Source organism: the organism of the source record quoted next, unplaced genomic scaffold (genome assembly GCF_019419815.1).
Source record: "Pyrus x bretschneideri cultivar Hongxiangsu unplaced genomic scaffold, Pyrus_bretschneideri_v1 Contig10, whole genome shotgun sequence".
In the NCBI taxonomy this organism is placed as follows: domain Eukaryota; kingdom Viridiplantae; phylum Streptophyta; class Magnoliopsida; order Rosales; family Rosaceae; genus Pyrus; species Pyrus x bretschneideri.
Window position 1 is genome coordinate 6,632,354 of NW_025999391.1, and position 14,453 is coordinate 6,646,806.

Genomic DNA, 14,453 nt, shown 5'->3' on the forward strand with positions numbered 1-14,453 from the left:
ACGTGAGCAGGAACCATTTGACAAGAGTGATCCTTCAGAGTATCGGCAATTTCACTTAGATTCAATTTCTCAATTTTTCTGATAACAATTTGGCAAGAGCGATCCCTCAGAGTATCGGCAATCTCACTCCGATTCGGTTTCTCAATTTGTTTAGTAATTATCTGACAGGAGTGATCCCTTTGAGTACGGGCAATTTCACTCAGATTGAGTCTCTCGATTTGTCTAATAACAATTTGACATGAGTGATTGGCAGTTTCACTGAGATTCAGTATCTCAATTTGTCTAATAACAATTTAACAAGAGTGATCCCTCAGAGTATTGGCAATATCATTAGATTCGGTATCTCAATTTGGCTAATAACTATATGACGGGGGTAATGCCACCTGATCACGGCATGTTTGACACTCTACAGTTTTGTTACCAAATGGATTTTAGCAGCAATTTACTCTCGGGAGCAACATCTTCAAACTTGGGCGAGCTCACAGGATTAGAGATTTTCAATATATCACACAACCATCTCTCAAGGGAAATCCCATCAGAATTTTTTAACATGGATAGACTAACCATCTATGACTTTCTTATGACAACCTCACAAGGTCAATTCCAACTTGTGGCATTTTCCAAAATGCACCAGCTGATGCTTTTGTCGGAAACTATGGCATGTGGAGAGATGCAAGGGGAAAGGCTCCATGTGATGCCGGGCCCGCCGAAAGCTTCATTGGGTCGGCCATTCCGAGAAGCTACCCGAAAGTACAAGTTTTTCTGAATTTCCTATGTTTTTTTTTTGTCGCAAGGTTATTCTGTTTTTCATTTACTTTTTATTATATGCATATGTTTGTGGTTCCTGAATTTTGAATTTCCATGGGCATTTGGCAAATTTGTCCATTTCATTAGCCAATTGGCTAATTTTGTCGGGCCTGAAAATGTTTACAAATTTGTCCATTTGAATTTCTAGTTAATTAATTTGATTAATTGTTACTTGGAAGGTATTGCAAGTGTTTTGGTGAAGACATGACCAACTCGGTTCACTTGCTGCTCTGCTGCTTGCTTTATTTGAAAATCACTCATCAGAACATTTGTTGTACTCTTCTAGATATTCTTTTCTTTTTCGATTACGCATTATGTTTTTTTTTATTACATGTGACACATTTCCATGCCTTAATCCACACGCTTGACGTTGACGCCTGATATTTATGCGTCAACTCCACACTTGACCAAGACATCCTTCACAACAGTCCACGCACGCTGAGACTGGACTTTGTTCAGTCTGTGCACAAGGCTAGGGCCAGGGGACAGCTCTTGATTGAGTTGAAAAATCCTTTCCGAATTTCCAAGCGTAAGGAAAGGATTAGAAAATCTGTGCCTCCGAAATTTCAGAGAGTTTACACTAGGTTGCATGGACACTCCAAAACTTCGAAGTGTCGTTGTGTTTTTAGTCTTCCACTAGGTTGTACGGACATTCTAAAACCCGAAGTGTCGGACACGGTCAAGATACAGTAGTAGGGGCATTTTTTAGCTTCATTTGGTCGGCCGCTCCGAGGAGCTACCAGAAAGTACAGGTTTTTTCGAATTTCTTTTGTTATATGCATTATGCATATGTTTGTGGTTCTTGAATTTTGAATTTCCATGGGCATTTAGCAAATTTGTCCATTTCATAAGCCAATTGGCTAATTTTGTCGAGTCTGAAACTGTTTACAAATTTGTCCATTCGAATTTCTAGTTAATTAATTTGATTAATTGTTACTTGAAGGTATTGCAAGTGTTTTGGTGAAGACATGATCAACTCGGTTCACTTGCTGCTCTGCTGCTTGCTCTATTTGAAAATCACTCGTCAGAACATATGCTGTACTGTTCTAGATATTCTTTTCTTTTTCGATTATGTATTGTGTTTTTCGTGTTCCCATGTGACACGTTTCCATACCTCAACCCACACGCTTGACGTTGACGCCTGATATTTATTCGTCAACTCCACACTTGTCCAAGACATCCTTCACAGTCCACGCACTCTGGGACTGGTCTTTGTTCAGATGGCTGGGGCCAGGGGACAGCTCTTGATTGAGTTGAAATATCCTTTCGAAATTTCCAAGCGTAAATAAAGGATTAGAAAATCTGTCCCCGGGAAATTTCAGAGAGTTTTGGCTAGGTTGCACGGATATTCTGAAATTTCGAAGTGTTGTGTATTTTTAATCTTCTGAAGTTTAGGCTAGGTTGCACTTTAAAATCCGAAGTGTCGATGTGTCAAACACTCTGATACGCCACACGGATTGGACACGATCAAGACACAGCAGGGGCATTTCTTTGTAAATTTAGAAAATATTTTGATCAGGAAACATCGGAACATTTGGGACAATTTGAAAATACGAACACTAAAGCCTAAAATCAACCCGACCTAACCTAACTTGATTCTCTAATCTGCGCCTTCCCTCCATTTCTCTTCTCCCTCTCTTCCCATCTTCCTCTCTACGGCCTTCACTCGAGTTGCATTCTATTTTAATTGGAGGTGAGTGGTTCATGCTTCACTCACCCTCTTTATTTATAAATGATGTCAGGCTTAGTTTTTAAAATTTGTTGGTTTTTTAATTTGTTATTGGGCATAAATATATCTTTTCTTGTTTTAATTACTATACTTGTGTTGTTTTAATTATTAAGTTTGTGTTAATTTAGCTAATATGTATAAAGGTTCTAAAAAATGCTAGGCATTAGTTGGGTGGACGGTTAGGGCCTAGCGCTTAAACAACCAGGCCTAGGTGGACTAGGCAGATTTAAGTAAATTTATTATATATTGTATAAATAAGTACCTATTTATAGTTAAAAAACACATAATTATACTGACCTACATAAATTGCAAAATAAAATGTCGTATAGATTATAAAGTATTAGAACACACTTAGGACATGAGGAACAAACACATAATGAGTGTTCTTCCAAGTCTCCTACATTTTATTGACAAAATAAAATGCAAAGAGAAAGTTATTGATTTTCTATCTAAGTGAGAGTCGGACCTAGACGAGTTTAGGCGGGTGCCTAGGTGGACATCTAAGCGGGTCTAGGCGCACTTTCTTAATTTTCAAATGCCTAGTGGCTAATCGGGGCAGTGGCTAGCCGCCTAGCGCCTAGGTGGTTCTAGGTGGAGATTTTTAAAACAATGATATGTATAATGAATGAATGTGACGAACACGATTGTTTTGTTATATTATGATTCGCATTATTACTTCTAATATACGTTATATTAATTATAAATTTATTATATTTTAATCGCAGTGTTTTAGCGGTGTCTGTGTCCTATTTTTAAGATTTGTCGTGTCGCTGTATCCGTGTCTGTGTTTGTGCAACCTAGAGTTTATATTTCGTTACGGAACTGAAAAAAATATGTTAACTGAGATTAACTGAATATAACAAACCATGGGTTCTACCTGAGATTTTCGTCAATTTAAATACGCGGCAAGACATAAGATCCAGAATGAGACCTAAAACCAATACCCAATCTTGCAACCTACGTTGGATAAATTATTTACATAATTTAAATAAATTTAATGGGAGACTTGAGTTTGAGTGCATTATATATTTCACATGCAAAATACGGTGAAGTTGATCAATACGTAAAAAGTCTTGGTCTATGAATTGATGATCAATTTTCTTATCAAAGTTTTGCTTTAAAAAATAAGTAACCAAATGCACATCTTTATCGAATCAAACAAACAATAACAAGATTCAAAAAGTAGCTGAAATTCAGCATATTAGAGCAGACAGAAAATGATGAGCAAAATGATGAATGAGAAAACTAGCCCGGTCTTCCACTCAAGAATATTAGTATTTTAAGTTTATATTATTCGGATAGTTTTGGTATTTTGGGAGGGTAGTGACGGCGAGGGGGCTTAATTTGTGCCTCGCGCAGATAATTGGGAAGATCTCAGGAGACCCGGGTTCGGAGATCTAGGAAATCTGCAGTTGGATTTTGGGTGGGTGAACGAGGGTGGTGACGGGCAGGGATGTCAAAAGGAAGGGGTGCACTTGGGTTAGGGTGGTGGTTTTAAAAATCATAGTCTTTTCAGATTCGGAAGGAGTGGATAGTCTTGACTTGCTACCAGTCGTCTTCTTTTGTCATCAATTGTCTCCCTTTGTCACCAGTTATCTCCCTTTTTAAACAAAAAGAATCATAAAAGACGAAAATTATGCGTTCACAAAACATGAAGACCATTTGTGAAAATTAATGTATGGTAATGGTTGTGTTACTAAGAGAAAAGAAATTCATTTTAATGGGTGTACAATAATTATTTAAATAAGAGGTTTGAATGAAAAGCTCTTTCAAAATTTAATTTTTAATCAAAATGACATTTTTAGTATGAAAAGTTCAGAATAGGTCAAGTTCTCTTTTTTATCTACTCTTATATCATTATTTCATTCATCATGGCGGGTCCTGCAGATATGTTTATACTTTTGTCTGAAACTTGAAGTATTGTAAGTAGCTTTGCATGGTGCTACGGTGAAATATTCTTCACTTGTATTATTGTGTTGCTTTTTCAACTTTGTTTATCTGCTGCCAGCTCTTTTGTGCCTTTCTCATGTTATCGACGTTGTGTTGTTCCTTTTCTGTCATATTGTTCTAGTATTGATCATCTCCTTCTTCTAACTCTACTTCTATTAGACTATCTTCTTTGATCTGCAATAGGTTAATGCAGTTTCTTCCTTAAAATTTTGAGGCTTGCAGTAAGGCTGATGATATATATTTGCTTTGTTGTAAATATACATCTCTTCGTCTTCTGCTACTAACAACATGACATAATCAAATTCCTCCAAGGCTGACGTTTGAGCTACATGATATCTCAGAATGTGGTGTTGTGTAGGAGTCCATCTATGCAGTGATATAGAGGACAATTTGAAAGATTTTTCATTTACCATGGCTATAGGCCTTGCCTCTTCCTTATGCATATGTTTGTACCATTCTGGAGGACTTCTGATAAACTTATACAATTTTTCTTCCAATCTTTTAAGTAATCTTCTGCTACTTTCTTACGCTTAAAGGAAAATTTTTTGATTGAGAGCTATAGTTAATAAAAATCTTATCAGGATAACCAAAATCTAATAACAAATTTGGGGTGACTTCTATTTCATTAAGCTTTTCTTTATGCTTATAACTAAAATGCCATGGTTGGTAATCTCTCATGTGAATCCTAACCAAAGTTATACTAACTTCTGGTTTACAATTACAATTCTATGTACTAAAACAAAGACATGGTGGATATATCTTTGTAATAAGATTCTTCCTTAGTTTTGGATCAATGATGCACTAATTAAAAAAACACTGTAACTGTAATTGTAACACTTGCATGGTCAATGAATTCAGGATCTCACAATGCATGTTCTTTGACAATATTCTTAATTTAACTTTTGAGAATTCTTCTAACAAGATGTACATACTATTGTTGTTTTTTCTTTTTTAACACTGAAATTTAACATGCTATACTATACTCGGAGAATAAAAAGTAAAGTAAAATATAAATAAGAATGCGGTGAAGCAATATTAGATGATATATTTGGTTGGTGGTAAATTTCCTAACATCTCTCTAATGGCCGGATAGTTAATTTGATGGGAGACTTTACTGCATTATTCAACATGAGAATGCGGTGAAGCTGATGAATACTTCAGGGTTTGTTTGATATTTTACTTGAGTTCAACTTTTTAAAAACATTTTTTGAGTTTTAGGCTTTGAATTCTTGTTTGGTAGAATTCGTGGATGGCGAATTCGATACCAAATTAAGTTATCCATTGTATGGCTTAGCCGAACTACCTCTTCTCATAATGTGTAAAAATATCGATGTACTAAAATAAAAAAACATTGTCACAACCTCTTTCTTAATAATGACATAAACCAAAGTCAAAGGATCTTGATCATCATCTAAATATTATATACGTATAAGTATAAAAGTTTACAATTGAAAAATTACTTGTTACCAAAGTTATTAAAAACACTAAAAGTGAGTTTTTAGAGTTTTCCTGCTCTCTCTCCTCAACATCTTCTTTTGCTCATTCCTAACCCTCTTTTTTCTCTCTCAACCCTCTCTTTCTTCTCTCGTCACACCTTGTCTTCTCTCTCTCATCAGCCTTTGTCTTGTCTCTCTCTCATCACACTCTCTTTCTTCTCACTCCTCACCTTCTCACCGTAATTTTTTGCTCTCTCCCTATTATCCTCGTCCTCTCCTTGTCTTTCTCTCTCCTCGCCAACTATTTCCTCTCTCTTTTCTCTTTTCCAATTCTCTCTCCTCCAATTTTTGTACAATGAAGTTTGAATTCAAATTAAAAAAAATTATTTTTAAAAATTCAACCAAACAAATTTTTGAAATTTGGAGATTTAAAAGAAAATTGTTTTTAAGTGATGTTATTTGAAAATTATTTTTAGAAACAACCAAAGTTTTTGGATATGATACCAAACAGACCCTAAAATTCTTAGTCTATAAATTGATGATCATTTCTCCCATCAAATTTTCTGCTTCATAAAAGTAACCAAATGCACACCTTCTTTATCAAATAAAATAAAAAATAACAAAATTAAAAAAGTACCTGAAATTCAGAATTCTAGTGTAGAAAGAAAATGAGGAGAATGATGAATGAGAACACTAGCTCGGTCCTCCGCACGATTCGTGGTGGCGAAGATTCACCAAAGCTAAGCCGACTGGCGGCGAGGGGAGTAGGGTTCCACTCAGGAAAAAGGAGACGTTGAACTCTGGTTTGGATAACATAACATCAACCTATACACACAGTTTGCAGCTAAGCCTTAGATGGAATGAAACACACATAACCATGAAATCAGTTAGGAAGCTGCCTATTACGATTTGGTTTAATTGTAACTGATTTAAGATTATTATAATTTTCTTTATTGTCTCATTAACTTGGGGTAGTCCCCAAGTCTTGTAAATTGCCTTGTATAGATTCCTATTTCCTGTATAAGTTTGACTCTACGGCCACATCAATGAAATACAAATTTACAGTTACTACAGACACCATGGATTCATCTGATCCATACTTACTACATTCCTCAGATCATCTAGGACTTCATCTTGTCTCCAAGGTTCTTGATGGAGATAACTATGCCATGGTGTCGTGCCATGACAATTGGTCTTAACGTCAAAAATAAGATTGGCTTTGTTGATGGCTCAATCCAAGCTCCTGAGGAAAAGGATTCCTAATACCTGTTATGGAGAGGAGATGCAACGATATGGTCCTCGCTTGGTTAGTGTATTTATTCCTTATGCCAATAGCTACTCAATAGTATCATATACCTGAGTACAAAGGCTACGGTTTGGTCTGATCTCAAAGATTGGTTTTCACAAGGGCTGCAGTCTTGGGGTTTACATGACTTAAACAAATTATAAATTTGGTTTCCACACAGAGTTCCCAATCACTACACTTTCTACCACTCAAACACAACTATAAGAGCATCTCCCTATTTTACCTCATGAACCCGCAAGGTATTTTTGTCTAGGCATTTGTCTAGTCCCTTGGAGCCATGTTTTGCTGATGCAGCAACAAATCTAATTCGCCTAGTAAATTGCCTGGTCTTTTAGAGATGCTCTAACACAACTCCATGGCGCGTTCCCTTGGCGAAACAAAATGCTGGCACAACAATTTCTCTGCAACCGGACTACCAGAGGGAGTGTCAATTATATTCATAAAAATGATTCAAGTAAATAAAACAAGATAAACAAAAGAAGCAAACTACTTGTATGTCTTAATTGGGTAAGTATTTAATAGTCCAAACTGCTAATTAGAGCTTATTTTTTGGGCTTAATTTTCTGATATCATTCTTCTCATCAAGGAGGAAAATATATAATGTACAAGAGTGATTTACAAGGAAATAAATAAACATCAAATAACCTAATTACAATATGATTAAAGGACTAAAAAAAAGGTAACTAAATTAATTACAAAAAGTCAACTCTCCAACACTTCCTCTCCAGTTGGTGCATAAATGTCGTTCATGCCCAACTTGACAAAAGAGTTGTAGAACGCTTGACTTGTAATAGCTTTAGTTAAGATATTCGCTAATTGATCCACTGACTTTATGAACGGGAATTGAATAATATTCTCATCCAACTTCTCCTTAATGAAGTGTCTGTTAACTTCCACGTGTTTTGTGCGATCATGTTGAATTGGGTTGTGTGAGATATCGATAGCTGCTTTATTATCACAAAATAAATATGAGGCTGAATTCGAAGGATACCCAAGTTCACCAAGTAACCTTTGAAGCCATAATAGTTCACATGCTCCATTTGCCACACCCCTGTATTCCGCTGCTGCACTTGATAAAGCAACCACTTTCTGTTTCTTACTCCGCCAAGTCACTAAGTTTCCTCCCACAAATGTAAAGTAACCAGATGTGGATTGACGATCAGTAACGTTTCCTGCCCAATCTGCATCGGTGTAACCCTCTATTCGGCAATGATCATTCTTGGAAAACATGATACCTCTACCTAGTGAGGACTTCAGATATCGTAGGATGCGTTCAACTGCACCCACATGTGCCTCACTCGGAGAATGCATAAATTGACTAACAACACTTACTGCGTATGCAATATCAGGCCTGGTGTGAGATAAATAAATTAACCTCCCAACTAACCTGTGATAACGATCTCTGTTAGTGGGAACTTGGTCAGGGTGCACGGCAAGATGGTGATTTTGGACCATAAGGGGTCAGCCGATTTACAATCAAGCATTCCGGTTTCAGCTAACAAGTCAAGAACATATTTTCTTTGAGATAGAAATATACCCTGTTTAGATCGAGCTACTTCTATACCCAAGAAATATTTCAATCCACCAAGATCTTTCATCTCGAACTCAGTTGCTAAGTAATCTTTCAGCCTTGAGATTTCCTCTCTATCATCACCTGTAACAATCATATCATCCACATAAATAATAAGTGTTGTCAATTTACCCATTCGACATTTCAAGAAAAGTGTATGATCGGAATTGCTCTGCCTGAACCCATACTTCCTCATAGCCATCCGAAACCTACCAAACCATGCACGAGGTGATTGTTTCAATCCATATAATGCCTTATTCAACTTACACACCAGTCCGGGTTGTGAAACCGATGCATAACCAAGTGGAATATCCATATACACTTCTTCTTTAAGATTACCATGTAAGAAAGCATTTTTCACATCAAATTGCTGTAATGGCCAATCCAAGTTAGCCGCCAACGAAAGTAACACTCTTACCGTATTAATCTTTGCTACCGGAGCAAATGTTTCTGTATAATCAACATCATATGTCTGAGTGTATCCTTTGGCCACCAATCGTGCTTTGTATCATTCAATCGACCCATCAGCTTTGTACTTGATGGTGTACACCCATCGACATCCCACTCTCTTCTTTCCTCGAGGTGGCAGAACTAAATCCCATGTTTGATTTTTCTGAAGTGCATCCATTTCTTCCTCCATTGCCTTGGTCCATCGATCATCAGATAGTGCCTCCTTCAATGAACTTGGTGTGCTATCATTGGATATTTGTTGTACAAAAGCTTTGCCAGGTTCTGATAATTTATGTGATGACACATAGTTGGCGATGAGATATTTAGAGCCTTTCGTTTTTCCGGTGAATATCGATTGGGTGGCTTTCCTCGATTGTGCTTGAAAGGTAACTGATAATTCGGAACATCGGATACATCAATAAGGATAGTAGATCATACCTCAGGAATATTCTCTGGAGTATGGTCATCTGGTGGTACTATATTTTGAGACGAGGGGGAGTAGTATTAGTAGAAGTCTCAAGATCAGCAAGTGGCAACACTGTTGTCGTGGGTGAGCACGGCACTGCAGTGCCTACTGCTAGTTCTGTGGGCAGCGATGCTGCTTCTATTGGGTGGGCTGGCAGTGCAACCACTGCAGGCTCGGCTAATAGTGGCAACGGAAGATCAATGGTAGCAGCAGCCATGGTCCAAACCTGCTTATCATGCAGTGGCTTCCCCTGAAGATGAGGGTTGGAAGAAGCCGAAAAGTAATACATCTTAGACTCGGAAAAAGTAACATCCATGGTAGTATACATCCGACATGAAAGAGGATGGTAGCAACGGTACCCTTTCTGATGTAATCCTTACCCCATGAAAACACACCGAATAACACATGGGTCAAGTTTTGTCCGTTGATTTTTATGTAGATGAACAAAGGCAACACATCCAAAAACTCGTGGTGGGAGCACCAACACGGACGGTAGAGGCATGAATGTAGCAAGAACTTGCAAAGGTGTAAGAAAATTCAATACTTTGGATGGCATATGATTGAAAAGGTAAGTGGCAGTCTGAAGAGCAACATCCCAAGAGAAACGGGGAACATCCGCCCCAATCAATAGTGATCGAGCTGTTTCTAATAGATGGCGATTTTTGCGCTCAGCCACCCCATTTTGTTGAGGAGTCTGAGGACAAGTAGTCTCGTGGAGGATTCCGTGATTAGTTAAATAATGTGTAAAATCATTATTAACATATTCACCACCATTATCAAAACGCAAAATCCGGATTTTAGTAGAAAACTGTGTCTGAACCATGGTGTGGAATGTTTTAAATGCCAGCAACACATCACTTGTATGCTTAAGAAGGTATAATTATGTCATCCGTGTGCAATCATCTATGAACGTTACAAACCACCTAATACCAGATGAAGTAGTAATCGAAGATGGTCCCCAAACGTCCGAATGAATAAGACCAAAAGGAATATCACTTATATTATAATTCAATGGATAAGAGACACGGTGACTCTTGGCAAGTATGCAAGTGTCACATTTAAAGTCTGAAACCGAACAACCAACAAATAAATCTGAAAACATATGTTGTAAATAACTGAAAGATGGATGACCCAAACGGTGATGCCATAACCATATTTGATGCCGTTTGTGATCAACGGATCTTTGGGTGAGATTGACCCGTCCTATACTGATATCGTCCACAAAATAGAGATCTCCCCTCTTAGTACCACGACCAATTATCTCCTTCATGAGAATATCCTGAATAAGACAAAACTTCAGATAGAATAGTACACAACAATTCAATTGCTTAGTAACTTGGCCAGGAGACATTAATTTATGCTTTAGTGAAGGTACAAGTAGTGTATGCAGTAAAGAGAGGGTAGGCGTGAGGCGTATAGTGCCAGCACCAGTTACCGATGAGGTGACACCATTAGCATTAGTAATATTTCATCGAAGTGGAACAGTATCACAAGATAAATCAGTGGGGTCATAAGTCATATGATATGTAGCACCGGAGTCAATAATCCAATCGGACTGAGTATCACAATTATTCATATTAAAAGCATAACCATAGTTACCTGAGGACTCCGGAGGCATGTCGGAAGAACTCGAAACAGGAGGATTCATGGTAGGGTTAGTTAGGGTAGTAGTGTTTAGGGTTGTAGTGTTTAGTATAGGGGTAGGATCGGTTAGGATGAAATTGTTTCCACCGTAGAGCTTATCTTTGGGGCTTAATTTTCTGATATCATTCTTCTCACCAAGGAGGAAAATATATAATGTACAAGAGTGATTTACAAGGAAAGAAATAAATATCAAACAACCTAATTACAATCTGATTATAAGGACTCAAAAAAATGTAACTAAACTAATTACAAAAAGTCAACTCTCCAACACAACTACTCCGTACTACGGCTTTATATGCATTAAATTGGCAAGTAAGAAAAAATAATATTTTTCTGAATTTAATATTGATTAGTCATTTTTTATACTACTAAATAGTCCGAATTATATATCCCACTTCATTAAAAAAGTTAGTTTGGAGCATTGAAGAAAATTGGTCTTAGTCATAAAAGAGCATAACTTGTTTTTTTTTTGCCGAAGCCTGAGTTATCCCACCCACACCCCAAAGGATAGGATTAATTCAAAGGCTAAAGGCATTTCAACCCACCCTGACCATGTTCAAATAGCACATATCTCTAAAGGCATTTCAACTCACCCCTGACCATGTTCAAATAGCACATGGCTTCTCAAAACTTTCAACCAATGAATCACCAGTAATTTTACTAGCTTCATGCCTTGAATCTAAGACCAAGGAGCAAACTTGATTTGGAATTTTAACGTACTTCTACTGAACCACTTGTCGTGGTTATAAAAAAGCATAACTTGAGACTTTCCATATTCTTCAATTCAATCCCTTGCTCCTAAAAAACTCCTGCTTCAATTTTTCTATTTGTAATTTAGGGAGGGAGGGAGAGGGGGAGAGGGAGAGAGAAAGCGCCTCAAAACGCGGAGCTTTATTATGTAATGTAAACAAGACTAAGGACCTATATTTTAGATAGGACAAACGACTTTGAGGCCAAAGCGTGATTAATGAAAACTATATAATTTTACAGATAAAGCTTTACTACAGGAAATGAATCATAGTTATGCACTATGATGCAGATTTGATTCTCATTGACTCTTTTTTTCCTAACAACTAACTATTTAATTCATTACCGTTATTATTTGTAAAAGGCCTAATCGAACAAATAGTCCCGTGATCATAAAGTATTCGGAAGATAGTCCATGTGGTAACAAAGTTTGAATTTGAACCCCTATGATGAAGTCTTTTAGAATTTATACTCAAAATTAAAACTTTCCTTGTTCCTCCGTTAATAGCCCTGCACTTGAGGTTAAGATGATCATTTTAGCTCATCAACCATGGGAAACATAATACTTTTTTTTTAGGTAAAATAGGAAACATAATACTTAATCCTATCAAATGGACAGTTGGAAAGCTGCCCAACGTAAATTGAACATCTGAAGCTCGTATCAAGACCTTTTTTTTTTTCTAATTTCTCCATTGAAAGTTATTCTTTAATACGGAATCCATTGTAAAGAAATTCAAGTTCCATCAATTGCTAAAGCACACAAATTCATAAAAAAAAATCCCAATTCTTGGAGAAACCCAATTCATGAAACTTGAAATAATGATCAATCAAACCCAACACCGAATAAGAGTTAAAAAGAAAATTTTAATTTGATGCGCTGTTTGGTTTCTGAGAAAATGCTAGAAAATATGGAAACTGAAACCAAACAGAAACTGAGAGAGGGAGGGAATTGTACGGAGACACTTGTCAGGGTAAGAATCTTGAATTATGGTCCGAGGCAGATGGGACAAGGATTTGGGTCCTCCTCCAAACAAGAAGAACAGCTGTTGATCTTGTCGGCCTTCAACCCTTGCTTCCCCATCTTTGCTTGCTCCCTTCAATTCTCTGAGAACGGAATCTATGTTTCTCTGATACTCCTCACGGAAGAGATGAAATGATCATCTTAGCCTCACATGTGAGCTTCAAGTGTGGACTACTAATAAAAAATATCGTAAGTCTTAATTTTGAGTATAGATCCTATCAGACTTCATCAAAAGGATTTAAATCCAAATTTTTATACCAAATGAACTATCTTCCGAATACCTCATGACTAATGACTACAGAACTATTTATCCAATTAGATCTTTATGAAAGATATATAATATACAATGTCGTTAGGGGTGGTTCGGTATGGGATACCATACCGAAACTAGTATCCCGAATCCCAAACCGAAATTTTTCGAGACGGGAATTTGAAGACCAATCCCAAACTAAATTTTTGGGAATCCCAAATTTCGGGAATCCCGAAATATTTTTGGGATTTTGGGACAAATCGGGAATCCCAAATTGAAATATGAAATTATGAATTGTTCTTCAAATATATAATTCAAGAACACATTCATGAACTAGGAATTTCATTTCATTCACACTACCATTTAATTGAACACTGGCATGCTTAACTCTTTTTATCATAGTCAAAATTCAAATTAATTAAACTCTTTTTGCAATCTGTTGAGAGACAAAAGAATCAAGCCTTATGAAATCATCAATCATGGCAGCAACAATAATAAAATCCACATGAATATCAAACAGAACATGAAAAATATGCAAGGTGTAGAGCATTCTAGGTTGCTGAGCATGAATTAGAAACTACTAACATCAATTATAAAAGAATAATATATATATGTATAAATATATATATAATAATTAATATTATATATTTTCGGTTTGGTATGGGATTCCCGAAATATCGAGAAGCCAATCCCGAATCCCATACCGAAATTTTGGGATTGGTTCGGGATAGCATCCCGAAAATTTCGAGAATTTTGGTTTGGGAAATTTTTGGTTTGGGATCGAGATTTTTTCGGTTCGGTTCGAGATTTTTGGGAATTTTTTCCACCCCTAAATGTCGTCGTTGTTCCCAGTAGACGACCAAAATTAAGGGCACCGTTGATATTTAGGACTTGATATGCGCTGGTCAGCTTTAATTTTTGCACGTGACCATTAAAGAATAGGCACTAGCCTTTTATCTTATCCCGCATTTGACTTCCAATAAGCTCAATGGGTAGCGGCGGCCGGCCCGTCAAAAGCTTCATTAGGCCGGCTGCTTCGTTATGTGTCATGTTTCTCTTGTTTACATGTTACACATT

At 36.9% G+C, this 14,453-nt stretch overlaps 1 protein-coding gene across 3 annotated transcripts in view; it reads left to right on the forward strand.

Annotated features, from left to right (window-relative positions):
- LOC103959672 overlaps positions 1-14,453 on the forward strand; it is a 41,824-nt gene that overhangs the window by 12,154 nt on the left and 15,217 nt on the right. The gene's annotated exons all lie outside the window — the stretch shown is intronic.